This window comes from Nilaparvata lugens, chromosome 11, assembly GCF_014356525.2.
Source record: "Nilaparvata lugens isolate BPH chromosome 11, ASM1435652v1, whole genome shotgun sequence".
Lineage (NCBI taxonomy): Eukaryota > Metazoa > Arthropoda > Insecta > Hemiptera > Delphacidae > Nilaparvata > Nilaparvata lugens.
Window position 1 is genome coordinate 26,206,528 of NC_052514.1, and position 21,929 is coordinate 26,228,456.

At 35.0% G+C, this 21,929-nt stretch overlaps 1 protein-coding gene across 1 annotated transcript in view; it reads left to right on the forward strand.

The window, feature by feature from the left end:
* Positions 1–21,929, forward strand: part of LOC111046388 — a 158,811-nt gene that overhangs the window by 58,200 nt on the left and 78,682 nt on the right. The window lies entirely within an intron of this gene.

Consider the following 21,929-nt stretch of genomic DNA (forward strand, 5'->3'; position numbering starts at 1 on the left):
GGTATATCTCTTTAGGATTGTATGGCAGAGAAGACCAGGAGTCCTATCTTCGCCTTAATAAAGGCAAATCAATCAATCTATTTCTCCCTTCTCCGTTTCCCTTTGAACTAGACCCAAGACTCCTACATCAGTTCACCCGGCACTTAACTACTGGCCAAGAGAAGATTTCTACTACTGTTTATTACTTCAATTCAATTTTCCCAACAAAAATTCAATTCCCTTTTTGACATGCGTAACTCAAGAAATTTCACTGTTAATTTTATTTTAATTTAAACCGTTAAGTAATGTTCCAATATCTATTTCTACTTTCACTAATAACCATTTTAACATTACCTACTCGAAGAATTTTCTCTGTTATTCTATTTGTATACCTCAACTTATCACTTCAAATATTCATTGTCTAAAACCTTCAATTTTCGTTATCATACCAAATTTCTAAGCTACTTGCAACTCAATAATTTTTTTACCTATAATTACTCGTGTTTTTGCGGCTGACTTTCCTACCTAACATTTACGAACCTTTTGACTGGGCTTCCCTGAACTACACTACACTGATTGTTTCCCTTACAATCACTACGAAGACTTACTAAATACTTCTAGATCTCGGTTCACGTTATTCTAGTGACGAGCCCCATAACTCTCGAATGAACCAGTCCGTTTATTAGATACAAAAAAAATTTTCAGCTCACACCATCTTCGGTGCCTTTCGCTGAAATTATACAATTATACACTTTCAAAATATTTCCAATAATGAAACTGATTCACCTTTTCGAGAATAAACATTACTGATAAAGGGACTTAACAACCTCATCTGAATCAACTTATATTCATACAAATTCTCAAGGATTTTGATCATCGTTTCAACTTCAATCTTCATTACCTAATTATTCAGTTTAAACATTTCAAGGCCAATTAACTTTTCGAAACTACTTATCAACAATAACTAATCAAAGAGATTTTTCCATTTATTCCCTGATTACCTTTAATTTACCTAAGATTTTCAAAAAAATCCCCTATATTCCCCAAACATTCTCCCATAGTAATTTCCTAATTTTCCCAATTTAATTGAGTTGACTTTTAAAATCTCATATTCACTTTCACTACTATGATGATATTCAACTACCCGACGTGAGATCAGAGTACGTTCGTTGACATTACAATAATTTCTATCACTATCCGCGGAATATTACAGAATACAAAAAATTTATTCAGTACTTAGAATCAGTTGTTTTTCAACTATGCTAATTTCTTCTACTAATTCTTATTCTACCGTTAAACCTTTAATTTCTCAATAATCAATTTCAATATAAAGTGTCAGAATACTTGACTTTATCTTCAAGCAGTTCAAAAAAATTTCACTTTAATGGATTTACAGAACTGAATAACTTTCCTATTTCATCAACAATTACTGTATTTAAACTTCAGAAAAATTGGAGTAGCAACAATAAATTATTCATTCAACTCCAAACCCAAAATCTTGACCGTTAACACGTTCACAGTATGAGTTTTCAATTATAGACTCGGTAAAATTAATCTTGTACGATTAGAGTGAGTTATGACAAATTTAATTTTTTAGAAATTTGAATTCCAGAGATTTAAAGAGCTCTAGAGAGCAGAGTCGGCGCAGTTGTGTGCCTGGCGTTTTAAAAGATAATTTGGAAATAGGCCGACACATCTAGAAAATACCTGAGTCCATACTCAATTCATGCAGGTGAACGGGATAGAGTCTGGAAAACGTTTTCAAAACAATTAATCTTGACATGCCTGATTTGATAGGTTTCTACTATAAACTAATACTACACTTTGAAATAATTGAAAAATACAAACAACTTCAATAAACATTGGCAACTAAAATCGGACAAAGGAAACAACAATTTCATGATACTTTGTTGACATTCTTCATTTGATATGGGGGCGCATTACTATCCCTATTACTAAAGCAATACGTCACAAAACCAAATAATATCAGTCATGGAATAACAAATTAATTTCAATGCAGAAGCTCAAGAAAGAAAAACCCGTTGAACCCAATTTTCGTTGATAATAACCCATATAACCCATTTCATAAATATCGAATCCCTACTTTTGATTGACATTCTTGAATGAACCTTTTGTTTCAATACACTGCACTTTCGTAGAGCTCCTAGCAAAGTGTCCTCCGAAACGTAATCTGGTCTCTCGGTTGGGGAAACGCCCCACTACTGTATTTAGAAACAGGTCCCCTATTGGGCGAATGGAATCATATTTGGCCAATAATCGCGTCGCTACTAGAGCCTTAGGAACAAAGAGTGACTGTAAAATCAGTAGTTTGTTATAATTGTGATATCTTGCTGTTTTACTCCTTATCGCACTCTATGTCGCGACAGGGAGGCTAAGTTTGAGAGATAATTCTATTATCTACATTCCTCGACGACTCGGAGCCACAATTTTTCAATATCTATCCTGGGAAACTCGATGTCATGGCCGTTCTTCATAGAGAGAAAAAACAGTTTCGCCAACTCACTTACAATAATGGCTCCAGCCTTTTGTGTATTAAATTTACTATTATAACTTGGGAGAAGGTCTGAATTAGAAACAGTGCTCGGCACACTTTTTTATTCAAAAGACTCATTTTTGATTACTATTCCAAGAATATTGATGAAATTGTAATGATTTTCGAATTCTCGTGAAATTCTTATCATGTTTTAGGACTTACTAAGTTAGTTTTAATAGTCTATAATTTAAATTTGTTCATCTTTGATAATATAATAGTAGCTCTAATGCTTTAAAAATCATGAAAGGTAAAAAGTAAATTCGTATGGCTTTTGTTGGTGGGGAGTCCCTTGCGGGAAGGTCCCACCGCCTGAATATATCATTTAAGCCGTCAATGGGCCTTACGACTGTCATACTTCAGCCGGGACCGACAGTTTAACGTGCCCATCCGATAACACGGGAGTGATCTGGTTAAAAAACTTTTGGTATTGAGAGGGTTTGAACCCGGGATCTCTATGCTGCTACGCAAGCACTCTATCCACTAGACCACGGATCACTCCAGGAACATAAACATGAAAGGTTATTTGTATGATTACAGTACCAAAGCTCAATCAGATGGTTGCTGCTTGATGAAGGTTTGCTACTTGTGGAAAGAAAGGTTAATTTTATAACCGTATTATTTCTACACACACATTACAATAGTCCGTCAAGAGATGTGGCTCAATAGTCAATAAATTCACATTGTCTCATTCAATTCAAAAAGCTCTTCTCTTCTATTTTCTCCTCATCCACAATATTGATTCACGATAATTATTGTCGTGATGTAACGGTAATTACGAGGGAGAGGGAGATATTCTCATTCTTTCCTCACTTCTCTTTTCTCTGTCCTCTCTTTCCTCTTACCTATTATCTTCTTTTCTTTTACATTATTTGCAATTTTATTGAATAGCAGTAGTTTTTCTGCAAATATCATGGCGAACAACAATGTTTGTCCAGTTACAATATTGCAGAGGAGGCTACGGTCAATCACGTTGCTATTATGCTGCTGGACAACTACTGTTTGTTATAAAAGCGAATCGAAAAAAAGAATGTTCTCAGGTAACTGTTTAACGGAAGGGGAGGAAGAATAGCAAACGTTTAGCAATTTGACTCCAATAAAAAAAAGAGGTGGAAGATTGAGGTAGATTATCTGAGAGAGAGGAAGGAAAGAAGATGTGTATAGATACGAAGATGATGAGGATAGAGAAGAAAAAAAAAATATATATAAGGAGATTATTTATAATAAGATGGAGACAAATAGAGCAAGATAAGGGGATGAAAGCCAGAGAAAAGTAAAGCCGAAAAAGAAGATTGATAAAGGGATGAATGAATGAGAAAAATAGAGAGGAAAGGAGAAATTTGTTCGTTATGGAGAAAGCAGAACAGGAAGGAAAATGAAAATAATTATCATCAAACGAAAATTCAAATTAAATGCTGTAAATCACCCCGAAGACTCCCGCTACTACAAATATTGACAACAGGGTTAACAGCTAGATGAAAATCTGATGACAGCTACTATCCTAAAAATAAAAATGGAAATATGGTAGCAGAGGAAGGGTATGAAGATTATTATAACGATGATGTTGCGAAACAAATAGCATGAAATACACAAATGAAGTCTTAACAGAAGTTAAAACAGAAAAGAGTCTACAAATGAGATGATATCGAGAAAATAGATTGTAAAAGAAAGAAGCAAATTTCAAAAGCAAGGAGAATAGATAGTAGGAAGACATGGAGAAGGAAACATCAGATGATATTGGAGGAGCCTAATAGAGTGACTATAAATATAAGCAAAAACGTTCTCTTTCTAAATTCAGCGAACGTTTCGGCTGCCTGAGAGACCTGTACTGGTCTCAGAGACCTGAGCAGTGGCCTAGACCGGTGTCGGAGACCTGCACTGTCTGCCGTAGAGCACCGCGGGGTCATATAACTGGATCGCCACCAAGGCAAGGAAGGCTCACAGTTCACCACTGATTGTGGTACCGCTATAGACTCTAAAGGAGAAAGGACTTCTCGGAAAGCCTGTCTTAGAGGAGGTGGGTGGAGAAGGAATTCGAAGAGGAATGAGTAAAACAGAAAAAGGAATAGGAAGAAGTGCAAAGGAGACAGAAAAAAGGAATGAGAAAATGAGAAATTGAAAGACTGGGGAGAAGAAGGAATTGAATAGAGAAGCTTTTAATAGGAGAAGGAGGAATAGGAGAATAAAAAATTAATCTGAGGAAAGGGGTAAGGCATAATATGGAAAATTGACAGGGACAAGAGGAGGAAAACAGGTCAAGAATGAGTAGTGCAAGAAAAAACAAGTAGTTGGAAAAGACAAGAGCAGATAAAGGAATGATAAGAAAAATGAGCAGAATATAGGTGAAGGGGAGTTCATGGTGGAATAAGTAGTGAATTAGTTGGTGAAGAGAAAGATGATGGAGAATTTTAGCTATGCTATCTTTTCTCTCTGAATGTACATCCTCAGTCGTTTTCATCAGATCTTCTTCTTCTTCCTCCTCTTCTTTCTACTATTTTCCAACAATGATTGCTTTCCAAATTAATCATAAATGGAAATATAGAAGAAACTTGAAGAGGAAAAGATGAAGAAGGATATTAGACAGTGGTTGAAAGCTACGAAAAGGGAAACAGAAACCAGGATGATAATTGATGAGACAAAGATGAGCAGAAAAGAAGAAAATTGGGAGAAATTACTAAGAAGAGTTGTTAGTATATACTGTAATAATAAAAAAGGAAACTTAAGAAGTAGTATCAGAGGAAAAGAATGGGAAGAATAAGTAGAAGAAGAAGGTGGATGAGGAGGTGGAGGAGTAGGAGGAGAAAAGAGTAAATGATAAGGCAAAAGAGCAATAGAACAGGAAGATGGTGAACAGGAAAGATGCAGAGGAACGCAGAAAAAATAATTGGAGATTGAAGCACTGAAGTAGAGAAAACGAATAGGATAAAGAAGAAAGTAGAAAGAGGAGGCAACTCAAATACTCACGATTTCAGGTTGTGATGACTGTTGAACTTGAGAGTGTCAGTAAACACAATTTAGCTCGCAGCCAAATTTCTGAGATTATCTCCACATCATTATTATGTCACTGTCGCTCATACTCAAAAATGAATTTTATCCGGGGAGATTTGGACGGATTTGCTTTCAACCAGACAAGGTAGATGGTTCTTGGTGTTGGGTACCACCATTTTTGATGAGCATTTGGGCAGCTTACCACGTGACTGAATCTGTGACTTACTACTTACTATTGAGAGAGAATGTCGAAGGACAGAGTATAGAAAATATAGAGTCTTCTATGAAATGGAATATTAGGAATGAGATCTGTTAAATGAATTAATCTACGTTCAGTTCCAATATGAACGATACAATTGATATTATCGTTCATGTCAGTGAATGTAAATTTCAGTATTATGAATTCTTATTGATTCTTGTCAATCTGATTCTCTTTTCAGAGTTGTATTTTGGAAAAATGTAAACACAGCTTATCAGTGTTAATGAGAGGGCATTACACTCAAATGCATAGTCATAACACAGTGGAATACATTCTTCAACTATCATTTTCAATGTTTTGAGCTTCAGCGTTTATTAAAATTTCAACGAAATACTTTAAAATATTGTAAAAGTTTAATTCCTCGTGATAATGAAATATTTATTCAAAAGTAGTGGAATGAGCAAATTAAATTCAATTGTGAGTTATTATATTGGACCTACTCAAACAATGATAAGGCCATCAAAGATAATTGGTATTTTTTTTACTTTTCTATTTGATATCCATATTTATCTACCTCATCTTTCTATATCTATCATTATCTTGATATTCCGTTCACTCTAATCTAGGACAGAATCATTCAATTTTAATTATTTCAACAGGAGACCCCGAATTTTGCCACTTAACAAAATTCAATAGTTTTGTTCCAAACTCTTGTAATTCAAATTGGGGCTCTCGTGTATTCTGTGTTCAAGAAATGTTCTTATTACCTCATAATTACAATAATTCAGCTTCTATAAGAAAAAGTGTACCTTTTGATCGCTTTCAAAGGGGTGGAATCGAACAAGAGGAACAATGAACTGAATCTGGGTTGACTTTTACCCGGAAGAGGGAGAAAAGCGCGTGCCTGAGGGATGATTCTTTATTTTCCACTATTGTTGAATATTGAAATGGAAGCTTCACCAGGACTTCAAAAGCAAATCTGTAGTCATTGGGTTGGATTCGATAATAATTCAAAGAAATGACGAATAAAAAACAGAAATCACAGCTGTATTTACCCTTTCTGGAGCAGGTGGTAGCGACTAAAAAACTTATTTCTAACGGGATTCGTAGACAATGCTACTTTATCAAAGGGGCACATGTTACGAGAGATACTTGCTCCTCACTCCCTTTGGGAGAATCGACTTGTAATTATACGAGCAACAGGTGGAGGTCCATCCATCCAAGTTCTCAGCACCCGAGATTTGAATCAGATGCACCTTGCGTCGAAACGTCAGTTGACCAGTCATCTATTCAAAGTGGTGTACGTGACTGAGTCAGAACGGATCATAATCATGCTATATATCCTCCAAATTATATTTCCTATATTATACAGTATTTTGTATAGAGAAGGATTTAATTTCCTTTATATTCTCCTTCTATAGAATCGATAAAGTAGATGAGTGACATATCATCAGCTAGTGTCAATTTATACGTTGCTGTATTTATAATTTACTCCATTGCGGCTACTTGAAATTTAGTTCATTCAAATATTATCATCTCACTCAGTTACATGCCAAATACTCATGATCATTTTGAAATTACAATAAAGGTCTAATTATTTTATGAAGGTCCATTTTCAATAAAGGTATATTTTCTACAAGAGTCATAAATCACAAGGACCAATCATTTTTGGTACATAAATTATCCAACTTGAGTTCTACTTTGCTTTAAATTTGAAACCTTTTTTAAGGTGAAATTCAATTCAAAACTTTAAAAACTTCAAGGTGAAATTTAAAACTTTATTCTTATTATACTTTGCTGGAGTATGATCCACTGCAGTCTACAATTTTTTTATTGAATTCAATTATTTTCAATATCTGGAATGCAATAATGTAGAAAATCTTGTACTTTAAATCCGTTATTAACTCTAGAGAATATTCTCATTTCACTGAAATGAGTCCATTTCAAAAAATAAAGAGAGACCTTATTTTTGTATACAGTTGAAATTTGAATCTCCTTGAAAATCACATGGAGAACTCAATAGCAGCAGAATGTAGAACGATCACAGACCAATGCTGATAGTATAGGATGGATGGAAATGTTAAAAAAAACAAATTTTTCAATGATTCATTCTCATTCATTCAAACATAGAAAATGTACGAATACACAGACCAATCTTAGTAATCAAACTATTTAAAATGTTGCTTTATAAGCCTTATGAGAAATCAGTACTGCCTCACTATATTGCAATTGATCAGCTCTTAAATAAAATCGTTTTTTCTCTCACTCCTTTCCACCGAGGAGTTGAAAAGCTCTACATAAGTTCTGCAAAAGTTGATAGATGACAATGGAAGAATGGAACACACTATACATTCTGGGGAATCTGATTCTGCAATATAATCAACCTGAATACCGTAAATCCATGGATACATCCCACATGAAATCTGTAACAGCCATGAGGTAATAATGTTAACACGTATCTTCTTACAATCATCGTTGATTACTTCCGACTGATAACCCAATCACAGCTCACTGGATAACAGTGAAATTCATGCCAAACTGGCAGCATCCCTTCTGGATAGAATCACCGCTCCTCGTTCAACCAATGCTGACAGATGAAGTGAATCTCACTATAGTTACAGACAGCATCTTGCCAACCCACAATAACACTCTAATAGCTTGCTGCAACAACATACTGAATACATTGTTGAAGCAACATACACCTGTCATTTTAGTTTCAATTTACCAATGTATGATCGTAATTCTGGCTAATTGCCTCTGAAATGTGCCACATCAATATCAATATCACAATTAGCCCTGCAGCTGTATCTTTCAATGAGGCAGCATTTGCGTGGTGCAGGGTCGTTCACTTAGTGATGGAGTGTGGCTGAGTGGGTTCCTTTCAAAATCACATGTCTTGTCTGAGAAATGTATCTAGAAATTACTGAGTACTATCCTGATATGTAAGCTATATTCAAATGAGTGCTATATTAGACGTAATCAGTACTGATCCAGAATAGGTGGATAATTGAGAGTACTGTACTATATTATATCAACCTATATTATCAGGGTTCAATAAACATATTTCAATGCATATATTGTGGTCTCTGCGAGCTATATTTGAGAGTGAATTGAGCATGATATTCAATCAATACCTGATACCTCTAATATGATCTGCAATAGAGTGGAAAAGATGATCTGTACTGATCTGCATTGATAATAATGAATATTGATGTACCACATGTACAGATACGTGTGACAGATTGTTGATGAATTCTGAAGTCGAGTGACTGTGACTTTTCGCTCGTTACTTGTTATTCTTGTAATCAATTTTGATTGATTTTTGAATGATTATTGTAATCTTCAGTCATTGATATAACAGGATATGATACAAAGAAATCAGTATTAATTTCTGAAATCGATATAAGTAGAAAAAACCAGAATTATTCTTCATAATTCCAATTGATAGTTGAGGAGGCTGTTATGTACGGTAACCATCTGCGTTTCCTTTACTTTACTTGGAATCTCGAAAACCAGATACATTGTCAATAATTGACTTCAATTATTCAATTTTTGAATATAATTGTGTGTTTCAGTAGGAGTCACTTAAGATTTCGTTATTGTGTCTTTTTTAGTACAAGACGTCATAATGTTTATTGAAATTCAAATTAAGCATCATGCGTGAAAGTCAATTATTTAGAAGTAGATTCAAATTATTTAACTGCACGATGTATGCTTATGGTACCGTTATTCCATTGACAGTGATCAATTTAAAAATGTGGGATGAATCAACAGGCATTCGCCCAGAACTGTTTCTATCATTAATTAAAAATAATAATAATATATTAATTATGTATTACAGTAGAAGTTACGTAGAATATCTTTATTGTATCTCTTGAACTAGCAAATTGGACTCTAGTTTTTGTGGGATGGGAAATTGTGAACACAGTCAATTGCTAAGTACAACCACTGAATGATTAATTTACAATCTCACTACAAATATGTAAAAAAGAAAAATAATGTACTAATTGATTTGAAATTCATATTTTGATAAAGGCCATTATTATCATATTGTAGTCATAGTCTGCATTATCTTATATCTATGTTTGAACGTTTTAGTTGAATTGAATTGTGACTTGGCAGATATTTATGTTATTGAATCAGTTTCAATGTCAATGAATAGTTTGCTCCAGCTAGCCTCATGTCTGTTACATTATAGCTATGCGCAATCCCATGTCAGAGCTGATGCCAAAGCATCAGGCAGATTTGGCACACGAATAAAGGCGAATTTACTAGTTATAGTGGGATTCACTTCATATTGCCAGCATTCGTGGGAATAGGAAGCATTGATGTTATTAACAAGGAATGCTGACAGATCTGAGTGAATCGGGAGCTGGCATCTCCACTAGCTAGTACTGTATAGGGATCATAAGGGAAGCTCACATATTATATGCGATACTTGCATGTTAAACACATGTATATTCATTGAAATATATCGAAGCAGTACGGTATGTAAAATAGGCTGGGATTGTGATTTTGCACAAGAAGTCTACTAGCTCTGCTCATACTATTTGTATAATAATATTTATTGAGGATTGTGTATAGACTAGGATTGCGATATTTTGGAATGAAATAGAATGAACATCAATTGAGTTTACCATGTTGAATATTTTTTGAATGAAGAGAATATTACGAAGAATGCAAAAACCACGATACTGTACCATGGACCGCGATTTCGATTTCCTATCCTGGACTGTGATTTCATTCACAGGTTGAGTTGCCGCCAACCTGTCTCCTCGACAACTAAGCTCCTCGAAATTTTGACCACAGGCGTCAGCCGATCCCATGGAAAAAAATACCATTGCCGACAACTAATGGCAAAAAATACCATTGGCGTCAAATACATTGCCATCAACTGTCGGCGATAACCAAGCTCCCCGCCAGCCGATCGGCTGCTGGATATGAGGGGTCTGGTTGCCGGGATCGTACTCGACAACCAAGCACCTTGCACGCTCACAACAACCAAGCTCCCCCACAGCCGATCCCCTATTAGGCATTAAACCCAACTTGAAGCGGGCGGGGAAGTAGTACAATCACTGACACTGTTTCACTCATTCTATGAATTCGATTAATACGTAGAAAAAAAGCTTGTTAATGTTGTTACTTTTGAATTTTTTATATTTTTGCTGCCGCGGCGCCCCCCTCCTGGATTCGCCACGGCCTGTAATTCCAGGACCCCTGGACTCCGGCAGTATCGATGAGACAGACATGCGATCTCTCTAGCACATCATATTACTCAACAGGGTATTTTGAACTTGCTTAACTCGCTTGTTGTTTTGAAATGTAGCTCTTGGGTAAGAACATAAAAATATAAACCAATACCTAAGCTGAAACTCTTTATGAAGTTTGAACTATTGGTTCTTGAAAAATGTGATATAAATCATCAAAAAGCAATGAATGAATGGGAAAACCAGGTGTGATTTGAGACTGCTTCAAAATCCATCTAAAAAGTGCTTGAAATATAATTATGTCAGTTTACTCGCGAAAAATCCGGCACTCAAACATGAGCGTACAAGGAGCTTGGTTGTCGGGTTCCGTGACGACAACCAAGCTTCATGCACGCTGGCTTCAACGAGTCTCCCCGACAACCAGTCCCCTCCTAACCAGTGGGGGATTGGATGTCGATCTACCAGCCAATCACCACTGGTTAGGAGGGGGCTGCTGGCGGGACCGTAGATGTCAACCAAGCTCCTCGCACGCTCACTACCAACGATCTATATATACTAACTTGTAGTATTATAGTATTATATACTAACTTAGTATACTTAGTATTATATAGATGGTTGCTCACGACAACCAAGCTCCCCGTCAGCCAAGCTTCTCTCTCAGGAGCTTAGCTGACGCCGTCAACCAATCCCCTCGAAAGTGTTTTTGAAAGGAGCTCGGCTGACGGGGAACTTGGTTGACGCGTTCCCGTATTTTTCTATTGTAAGATAATTTCCATGTCATTTTCAAATTTAATATTAAGGTACAAACATGGTACAATGCATACAGTCAGTCAAGTCATGGTAAACGGTGACCGGAACTTTGGGACCAGTAATTTTGGGACCAACTGGGGAAAATAGGAGTTTTGGGACCAAATCTGGGGTCTCTACCTGCGAGGTGATTAGCAAACAATAGTCGGCCCTTTGGACAAATTCACATGCTTCTGTCACTGAATGAAAACCATTCACAAATTAATTTTAAGAAATAGTTATGTGCACTGAGTGAATAAACAATCTATTTTTATTGCATACATTTTCAGAAGGTCTCTTTTCCAACATGTTATTCGATCTAAGTTTCTTGATCGAATAAAAAATAGAAAGTCGCATTTTTCTGATCAAGTAAAGGAAATAATAATTCAACTTTAAAATATGAATAAATTAATATATCAGGTGTTATTTTTATATAGTTCAATAGGCCTGCAACTGACTGGCTAATTCTATGTGTTCAACGCCTCTGTGTTGAAGAAAAATGTCCAACCACCTGTTGGAGACACCTGATTCTACCTGCGAAGAGCCAACCTCTCTTACGTCGGAGCCCTTCAGTCTCAAAAAGTATTGGTCCCAGAGTTCCTATCACCTAGAATTTCGAGTTGTAATCTAAGTACAATTGTGATTGAACGAGCATTAGCGATCTCCCAAGGCTTAATATAATATGTATTGTGGATGTAATAGCTAGACTTTATACTAATAAGAGGGAAAAAATCATACTGAAGTGTTAAGCAATAATGCTATTTGATTCCAACTAGGGATTTCAACAGAACAGCTAATAAATATCAAGTTTTCCAAAATCTCTCTCAGAAGTGCCAAGAAGCTGCGGATTTGAAAATCAGAATGTTAGTTCATGAGCTAGTTCTTCAACCCAGGGGGCTCACTTGTCTATGTTCATTTGGAATTCGATCACTCTCAGAAATCAGATAATTGAGTATTTGAAAAACCGAGTCAAGGTGCGATCTGGTATATAGAATTCTTAAATCTAGAGGAATTATCACGGTATTTTTGTAGCTGCATTCAGTATCAGCTTGCATCTTGCTTGTGGCCTTGATTCTGCTGTATAACAGGCATAATATTGATTCACTGAGTTGAAAATGTCATATGAAGTATAATAATACTCTATGATAATATGAGGGTCTGTAAATTCAAATATAGGCTATTATGTGAATATTCACGGGCAAAAGTTGATGCAATATGATAATATTTCAGTATTTCAGTAGATAGAGCCAGTACGATAAGGTCGATTCTTCCAACTCCTTCCTCTTATATGAAATAATATTTCAGAAACTTTACTACTGCTATATAAATTATCAGAACGATCCCATTCATACCCTTTCAGAGTTCAAAAAGGGGGAAAATAAAACTATTCTTCTGCCATGATGATGTATGGTCATAGCGCACACGATGAGTCAACCTCATGTGAGTAGCCTACATAGGCTCTTCAGTCATTATCACACATCATACATTACACATTGCTATGACTTTTAAATTTTACCGCATAAAACATTTTCAAGAATCCTTGAGCATGAATATGTGTATGCAATATTATAATGAACTTCTTACACACTGAGTAGAATATTCTCAATACTTTCCGTTGTATATAACGAATAGATCTTTTTTGCCAATAAAGATTAATAATATCATTAATATTTCCTTCTGTGTTCATAATTCCTTATGATTTTTCTATCTAGCAACTTTGGAGATATAAATCATTAATTGGAGAAACAATCACCAATCATGACACTTTACCACTTATCAATTTTATCACATCACTAAATCCTCAGATCTTCAATATTTCATTAAGATACTAAATCATCCACCACTATCGTATTATTGAAAGAGAAACAACCTATTAGTAATTAATCTAATGGGGAAAGAATTAACAAGACAGTGCTCCGCTTAGATTGAAGTCTCATTTCCAGCAGAAGAGTTCAATGACCTGCTAATAAGAATGTGTGACATCACATGCAATAAGGTTAGAATGCGAGAAAGTGGGCCATCTCTTAATGACGTCATTACGATGCATCCATAGTTTCCTGTAGACTCTTGCTACCGCAATTTATGGATATGCAAGACGAATATTGGAGTCAGACTGCTTTGGAAAGGCTCTGAATTCAGCAACTAGCCTACGATCCAGCAAGGAACCTGCTTTCGTTGATCAATCAATTGCCACTCTTACTTTGAAATAATTATTGCATTCAGTTTACGATCAATCTGTACCGTTTATTGAATAGAATAATCATTTTCATTGAGAAAAAATATTTCTGCTGGGCTGAGGATGATAGCTCGTGCACATACATGAATGGGTTGAGGAAGGGTTGATGACGTTTGAGAATTAATTGTTTCGGATCACTAAAAAATTGTTTCTGAAGTTTGAAAGTGTCAGTTATGCATTCAATTAATCAACCAATCAGGTACCATAATAAGCTGATAAACAGAAATTATAGAATAATTTTCTCTTCACCTGAAGATGAATCTGAAACCAAGGAAGGGGTGGAGATTAGATTAGATTTTGTTATTCTTGCAGATTAAATTAAAGGGAAGAATAAGAAGAAGGCAAGGAATTGGGAAATTCAATCATTATCATAAGTGTTGTACAATCATTCTGCCATATTCAAGTTGAATTGGACTTTTTCTGTACAATAGAAGAATACTTTCCAATAATAAAATCTTTGTGTTTTCCTACTAAGATTGTAAAAGTTGAGAAAATTCAAATTTTTTTAACAAACAGAACAGGAACAATAAATGAATAAAATTTCAGCTAACGTCACAATTTGTTGACATAAATGATGTGAATGAAGACATTCAATGGAGCAAGCTGAAAAAGTACTAAACAAATGTATATCAGAGAAAAATCCAATTAATGGTAGAGTGGAAACGGATTTCTATTCTGAGTCTAGAAAATTGGAAAACGTGAATATGTAAAGTTTACAAATAATATTCATTGTAAAATAAAATAAATTCGTATGGCTTTTGTTGGTGGGGAGTTCCCTTTCGGGAATGTTCCACCGCCTGAATATATAATTTAAGCCGTCAATGGGCCTTACGACTGTCATACTTCAGCCGGGACCGACAGTTTAACGTGCCCATCCGATAACACGGGAGTGATCTGGTTAAAAAACTTTTGGTAATGAGAGGGGTTCGAACCCGGGATTCATTGTAATTTGTAGAAAATTTAAGTTCTAGCTGTTCGACTGAGTTATACAAAAAGACGTGCAATCCAAGAATAATGATACAACTATCATTATCAAAATCGTTTCCAATTAGTTATTAGACCATTCTATTCATTGAATAATGTTTTTAATCCGTATTTGTATACTTTTTGATTCACTGAACCAGACAGCAAACTTCATGTTTGATAATGATCTAGCTGTAGTCAAGTTCCCATTCAAACTGATTTGTCATTTTCCTTTAATGCCAATTTTGAATTCGACAAGTGTAAGAAAATGAAGCAATATTACTTGTCTCTCGAGCTTTATTATTCTAGGATAACCAAATTTCAAAATACTCAAAAAAATCGATAAATATGTTGTATACTTTAAATTAGATACAACAGTATTTTATACTTAGGAGAGAAAAAATCTAGTAGAGCACAAATCACTTTCCGTATGAGCGACCATTGCAAACATGAAACGTCTTCTAATGAGAAAATGTGAGTCTTCCAATAAGTCTCCCCATATCTACCGTAAGACTTGTAAGACTAGAATAACTACTTAAGTCCACTTCCTGTTTTAGGTATAGAGGAATGGGACGGGTGATCTTCTAACAACAGTGCTAAATCAGCAAAGTTTGAGACCCTTAACGCCTGCTAAATGCGGACAATGAACCTAATGATAGCAACTACAGAAGACTCGCTTCCTCTAAGCAGATTCTGACTGTTTAAATTGCCAGTTGTCATGTTGTTCATTGAATTCTCTCTCGGGATTCCATCTATGTGAGGAGTTGTGAATATATTGGTTGCAGATGAATTGCTTGTGATTTGTGTGTATTGATTGGGACCATGATCAAGAACAGAATAGAGAAGGAACAAGGTTGAAGATTTATTAATATAATTTTGCGATAGTAGCCAGTCAATAATTCCCAGTAGCAAAAGCCTTCGGGGTGATTTACAGAATTTAGATAGGATTTTAGTTTAATAATAATTATTCATTAATTAGCATTTGAATAAATGAAATATCTTATTGATTTCCATCTGTAGATTGATCAACACCTTAGAAACTCCTCATGTCAAAAAAATAACTGGAATCTGATGATTGGTGAGAATCGTAGTTGAATATGAAAAAAATAATAACTTTTGGTTCTGGAAAGAGAATAACATCTTTGTTGCAAACCAATATCCATGTCACCAAATATGTTCAAGTATAATTTTTATGTCCTATGGTCCAGAGTTCTATTAGATTGTAAGACAGATTAGTATGACAGATGATAAAAATACCTTGTCAAAATGAAGTGTATATGGGCTACTGTAATGGGCTACTAATAATTTATTCAAATTGTTTCATATTCTGGATTGATAATAGGAAATATTTTGTTGAGTGAAGAAAAACTATTGCCTGAAGTTGCACAAATATAATTATCGAAACTCTTCACTCTGCGGAACAAGTTCTGATTGAGGAACTCAGCTCAGAATGCTCTAAAATTAGCTATCACGTTGTTGCAGCCAAATTCATCCACAAAATTATTACTGATATGGAGCCCAATGCATTATATAAACCAACTCACCCATTGTTAATAAAGTTACAACCAGATTCATTTTTTATTAGAATATGAGAAGTTTCAGCATCATTATTGAAGTCCTACACAGCGTTACTACTCCATACATTAGCACGTATGTACACTCACTGATAGGAGTTAACCGCATATTTTCATAACTTATGAATAATCATGAATTTATATTTTCCATTGAAAACGTCAAGATGATACATCATAGTAGGCCTATACCAGGATATCTTATTTAATAATTATTGAATAAAATTAGCAGCAATTATTGCTTTCTGATAATAAAAAAAAACTATTTCTGATAACATTTGTTTTAACTTCAAAGCTTACAAAAGTGCTGAGTGTAACTTGTTGAACCCTTACTTAATCATTATTCTTTATAAATAATACTTATTTCAATTATAAATGGAAACACTTTCATTTATGACTCAACAACTATTAGAAGCATAAACATTTTTTTCTGATTTTATAATCCACCTGACACTGTTGGTCAATTCATCTCCCATCATTCTTCTCATTATTAAACGCACCAGCTCTCAAGCACAGGTCATCCAGCCTCAAAAACTCAAAACTTCTTCAATATTCTTCCAGTTATTAATGATCAAAACTGTTTCAAACTTACTAAAGTACTACATAACATGTTTTCAGAAGTATGTTGAATGAATAAAAGAATATTAACAGTCCTATCATTAAATTTTATCATATAATCAGAATTTGAAAAGTATATTAGACATGCCTAAATATTCAAATTGATCATGAACTATCCCCATAAATTAAATAGTTCCTTCTGTATCAAAGACTCACTCCATAAAAATGACTGTTCAATAATCTAGTATCCGATGGCAGATTATAATTATACAGAATGGGTGAAAAGTCCGAGAACGGCTTAATATCTCATACACAAAGGTAATTTGATGGTGGGTGTGATTGGGGATCCTACTCAAATTGAAAATACTACTTTACTATGACTTCAAAAATCTGGTCCGCCATCTTGGATTCGCCATATTGAATGCAACTTAATTTTTTTAAATAGGAAGGTAGTCATGCGATACATGATTTCGATACGAAATTTCAAGAGAGAATGAATGGTGAAAATCGCACATCGATATCTCAAACTCTTCAGAAGATATTCACGTTATTCATCAATACTAATCTAAGAAGAAAGGAGAGAAAAAAGTATGAGAACGGCTTAGTATCTCATAAAAGATTGTGATTCCAAGGTGCGTGTGATTGGAGATCCCTTTCAAATTGAGAGTACTACTTTACTATGACTTAAAAATCTGGTCCGCCATCTTGGATCCGGCATATTGTATACAACTTCATTTTTTTAATGGGATGGTTGTCATGCGATACATGATTTTGATACGAAATTTCAAGAAAAAATGAATGGTGAAAACCGCATATCAATATCTCAAAACGTTCAGAAGATATTCACATTAGTCTATTAATCAATCTAATGCATATCAGAAATGAAATACAAAGTGGTATTTTATAATAATGTGAATATCTTTTGAACGGTTTGAGATATCGAAATGTGGTTTTCGCCATTAATTTTTTTCTTGAAATTTTGTATCGAAATCATGTATCGCATGACCACCTTCCTATTTAAAAAATAAAGTTGCATTCAATATGGCGGATCCAAGATGGTGGACCATATTTTTAAAGTCATGGTAAAATAGTATTTTCAATTTGAGTAGGATCCTCGATCACACCCACCATCAAATTACCTTTGTGTATGAGATATTATAAGCCGTTCTCATACTTTTTTCTCTCCTTTCTGCTTTGAATAGTATTGATTAATAATGTGAATATCTTCTAAACGGTTTGAGATATCGATATGCGGTTTCTGTCATTCCTTTTTTCTTGAAATTTCGTATCGAAATCATGTATCGCATGACCACCTTCCTATTTAAAAAAAAGTTGCATTCAATATGGCGGACCAGATTTTTGAAGTCATAGTAAAATAGTATTTTCAATTTAAGAGGGATCCCCAATCACACCCACCGTCAAATAACCTTTGTTTATGAGATATTAAGCCGTTCTCGGACTTTTCACCCACCCTGTATAGATGCCGTGGTATGTAATAGGTTTCCTCTCACCACCAGTCTATTGCACCAGTGCTGTCACAGAAATTATACAAGAAGGAAGTGGAGAAGTTGTGAATGAATTTCGAATGTGAATATAATGCAGTGTTTGGTCGCCGAAGCCGTAGGCCTACTATTCTGGATGCGACAAGACAATTCAATTTTCATAATAGTTATCAAAAGCTTCTAAACTCACCAAAAGTCAATAACCTTTGTGGAGGAAGTATACGGGTTACTTACGATTACACCGCGATGTGGAGATAGCTTCACAAAGTTTCAGATGACCTGAGAGTCTGAGTTGCTGCATTCGAGTCTACTATTCGACTATTAATAGTTGTGCCTTTGAAGATTAAACTCTTAAACTCATTTGAATGAATTGGACTATTGGTCATAGAAGAAGAAGAAGAAGAAGGAGAAGAAGAAGAAGAAGAAGAAAAAGAAGAAGAAGAAAAAGAAGAAGAAGAAAAAGAAGAAGAAGAAGAAGAAGAAGAAGAAGAAGAAGAAGAAGAAGAAGAAGAAGAAAGAATCATCCAGCATGACATCAATTCAGGTTTTCCAAGGAGATGCGTAGTTTTCATTTTTTTCGGAAAAAGGAGCTCCGTATCATAACATCATAGGACATTGTATATTAAGAAATATTTTGGAAACAAATTGCAATTACTTTGAACGTTCAAATTGAATCCCTCCTTGAGTACTCATCACGGAGAAAATACAGCAACATTTTTTAAAATAATTTATTCAATTGATAATACTCTGTTCATGGTAGTGAGCATTTCGATGAATGATAAACGTCAACAAGGAAAAATCGTGATGCCAAATGATAAAAAGAGCATCCCCCTGATATGAGTAAAAAAGAGGATAGTAGAGTATTTTCCGTAAAGATTATTATAAGAATACTCTCTTCACCGTCTTCAGTATCTTCTACCTTTATGTGTGGATTCTCTCTGCATGTTGATATTCTTTCTCACAGATCTCGTAAAATATATCTATCATAATGTCAAAAGGTCAACGAAGTATTGCCATTCGTTGAAAGCAGGGTTGATCAAATGCGGAGTGCTTTTGATACACATGCCTTAAATATATGGAAATACTTTATCCTTTAAGTAATAATACTCTATTTTCGGTAAAGTTCTTTCCATACAACTTGTAACTGCATTTAGGTGTGCTTACTTCCGAGTATAAATGTGTGTAGTTGCGCATGCGTGAGTTGTTTGGCATTGACCTCAGATCTCTGAAAACCACTTTTCCTCGGCCAGAGTTCAACGAACTGCCTCAACAGCCTCCTCATTCTCCTCCTCCTGCTCATTCTCAGAAGGAGTCGGTTGACTTCCAGTGAAGAAGCATTGTGACGTGTAGAGTTCATCCTACTGCTCCACATACCTGGCTGGGAGGAGGTGAAAGAGTGAGGGGAAATCAAGAGGAAAGAGATTTGAGAGGTGGAAGATGTTAGAGGGAGAGGAGATTGAAGAGGTGGAAGAAGTAAGAGAGAGGAAGGAGTAGATAGAGAGGTGGAAGGAGGAGTGGGAGGGAGAAAAAGATAGGAGAGGTGTGATGTTTGGTGTAGAGGGGAACTTGAGGAGAAGGAGGAAAATAAAAGAGGAGGGAAGGAGAACTGATGAATGAGGAAGAATAGGATTATTGTGGTAGGTGGTTAAGTAGATAGAAGGAGTCCCAGCATGAGATGAAGAAAGAAGAACAGCGAAAATAGGTGAAAGAGTTGTTAAGAAGGAGTCGGAGAACTGAGAAGAATTACTGGAAAGAAGGGAAGGCAATATTGGAAGAGAATTATGTATATTTATTTTGATGGATAAAAATATTGATTGAATCACTGATACATTCAATAACAAAGAAAGATAGTTTCTCATTCATGGAAGCCTTTTGAACTAGTGAAACAATTTGTGATTTGAGTATTCAGACTACTACTTTGTGAAAATACTTGAGGACTGAAAATTTTATGAATGGAGGAGCTACAAGACTTAATCTATTTCGGACTATGTGTTATTTAAATTTGGGAGAAAAATAGCACAAAGTAACCTTATTTTTCCTCTCCCTATCATTTTGATAATGTACTTATTGTATAAATGGATAAAGAATGAATGAATATCATTTTTACTGCTCAAATAATCTCAGAGCTACTTTAGCAATCAATGGATAAATTGAATCTCTATGGTTTTTCATAGTGTGATATTTATGATGGGATGAAAATTAATGGTAAGTCTGTGAGACTGAATCATTCAATCAAATTTCATTTATTCAAGTAGTTGCATATAAAAGGCAAGCATCACAACATTGAATCGTCACAATCAATAATAAACACAGAAAATACAATAGTGCAAGCAGGAGACGTCGAAGAAAAAACACTGCCTGTAGGAGCACCCCCTGGAAGAAATCGATTAATTTCAGTTGATTTGTAGGAAATTTCAATGGCAATCATCATAAAGAAATGCAAGAAACGGAATGACAGAAACTTCGTGTGTACAAAAGTTCAATACTTCTATAGTATTCCAGGTGGATGGTATAAACTGGGACAAGACATGTGAAAAGTTGGAGAGAACAAGGGTATCAAAATAATTCAGAGGAGATAGTCAGTTGGTGGTTGAGTGGAAGAAGATGAATTGGTAAAGTGAGAGATGAGAATAGGATTGAGTAAGAGAGGGTGATATGGAAGGGAAAAGTGTGGATATATGGTGTATGAAGTGAGAAAAAAAGCAGTACATAAAGGGAGAATGTGAGTGAAAATCAAAGTGCGGAAAAGAAGGTTGAAGATTGATTGATTGATTGATGAGGATTGATAAATTGGTGAAAGGAGAAGAGAGAAAAATAAGAGTGTTCAGAATATAATGAGAAATAGGAGAGGAAGAGAATATAAGAGCTAAATGATGATAGGGCGAAAAGAGTGAAGTAGTAAAGGAAAAATAATAAAATACAATAAATAAATTGAAGAATGAGATGAAAGAATGATTGATAAATATGGTGAAATAAGAGAAGTGATAATGAGAGGACGGATGGAGGACGGAAAATAAAGAGAATCAGTTATCAACTTCCTTCCTCGAACTCTAAACAAAGATTGTAATAAGAACAAAGAAGAGAGCACCTATACAGCTGTATCTTTGTTTCTACACGACATGGTCAACATTCATTCACATAGCCACAGAAAGCATACATTTGGATATCGATATGACAATATACATCAATGGAGCTACAACACTCCGTCATTGATATTTTTGAAACATGAACATTGTGCATTACATTATTTCATATCATCCAGTATATTAGGCCTGGAAAGGCAGATATTAAATTGTAATGGTTGCTAGACTGTTGCTTGACTTGATTGTTACAAGTTTTAGCATGGATAAGAACATAAGAACATACAAAAACAAAACTAGGCTATTTTA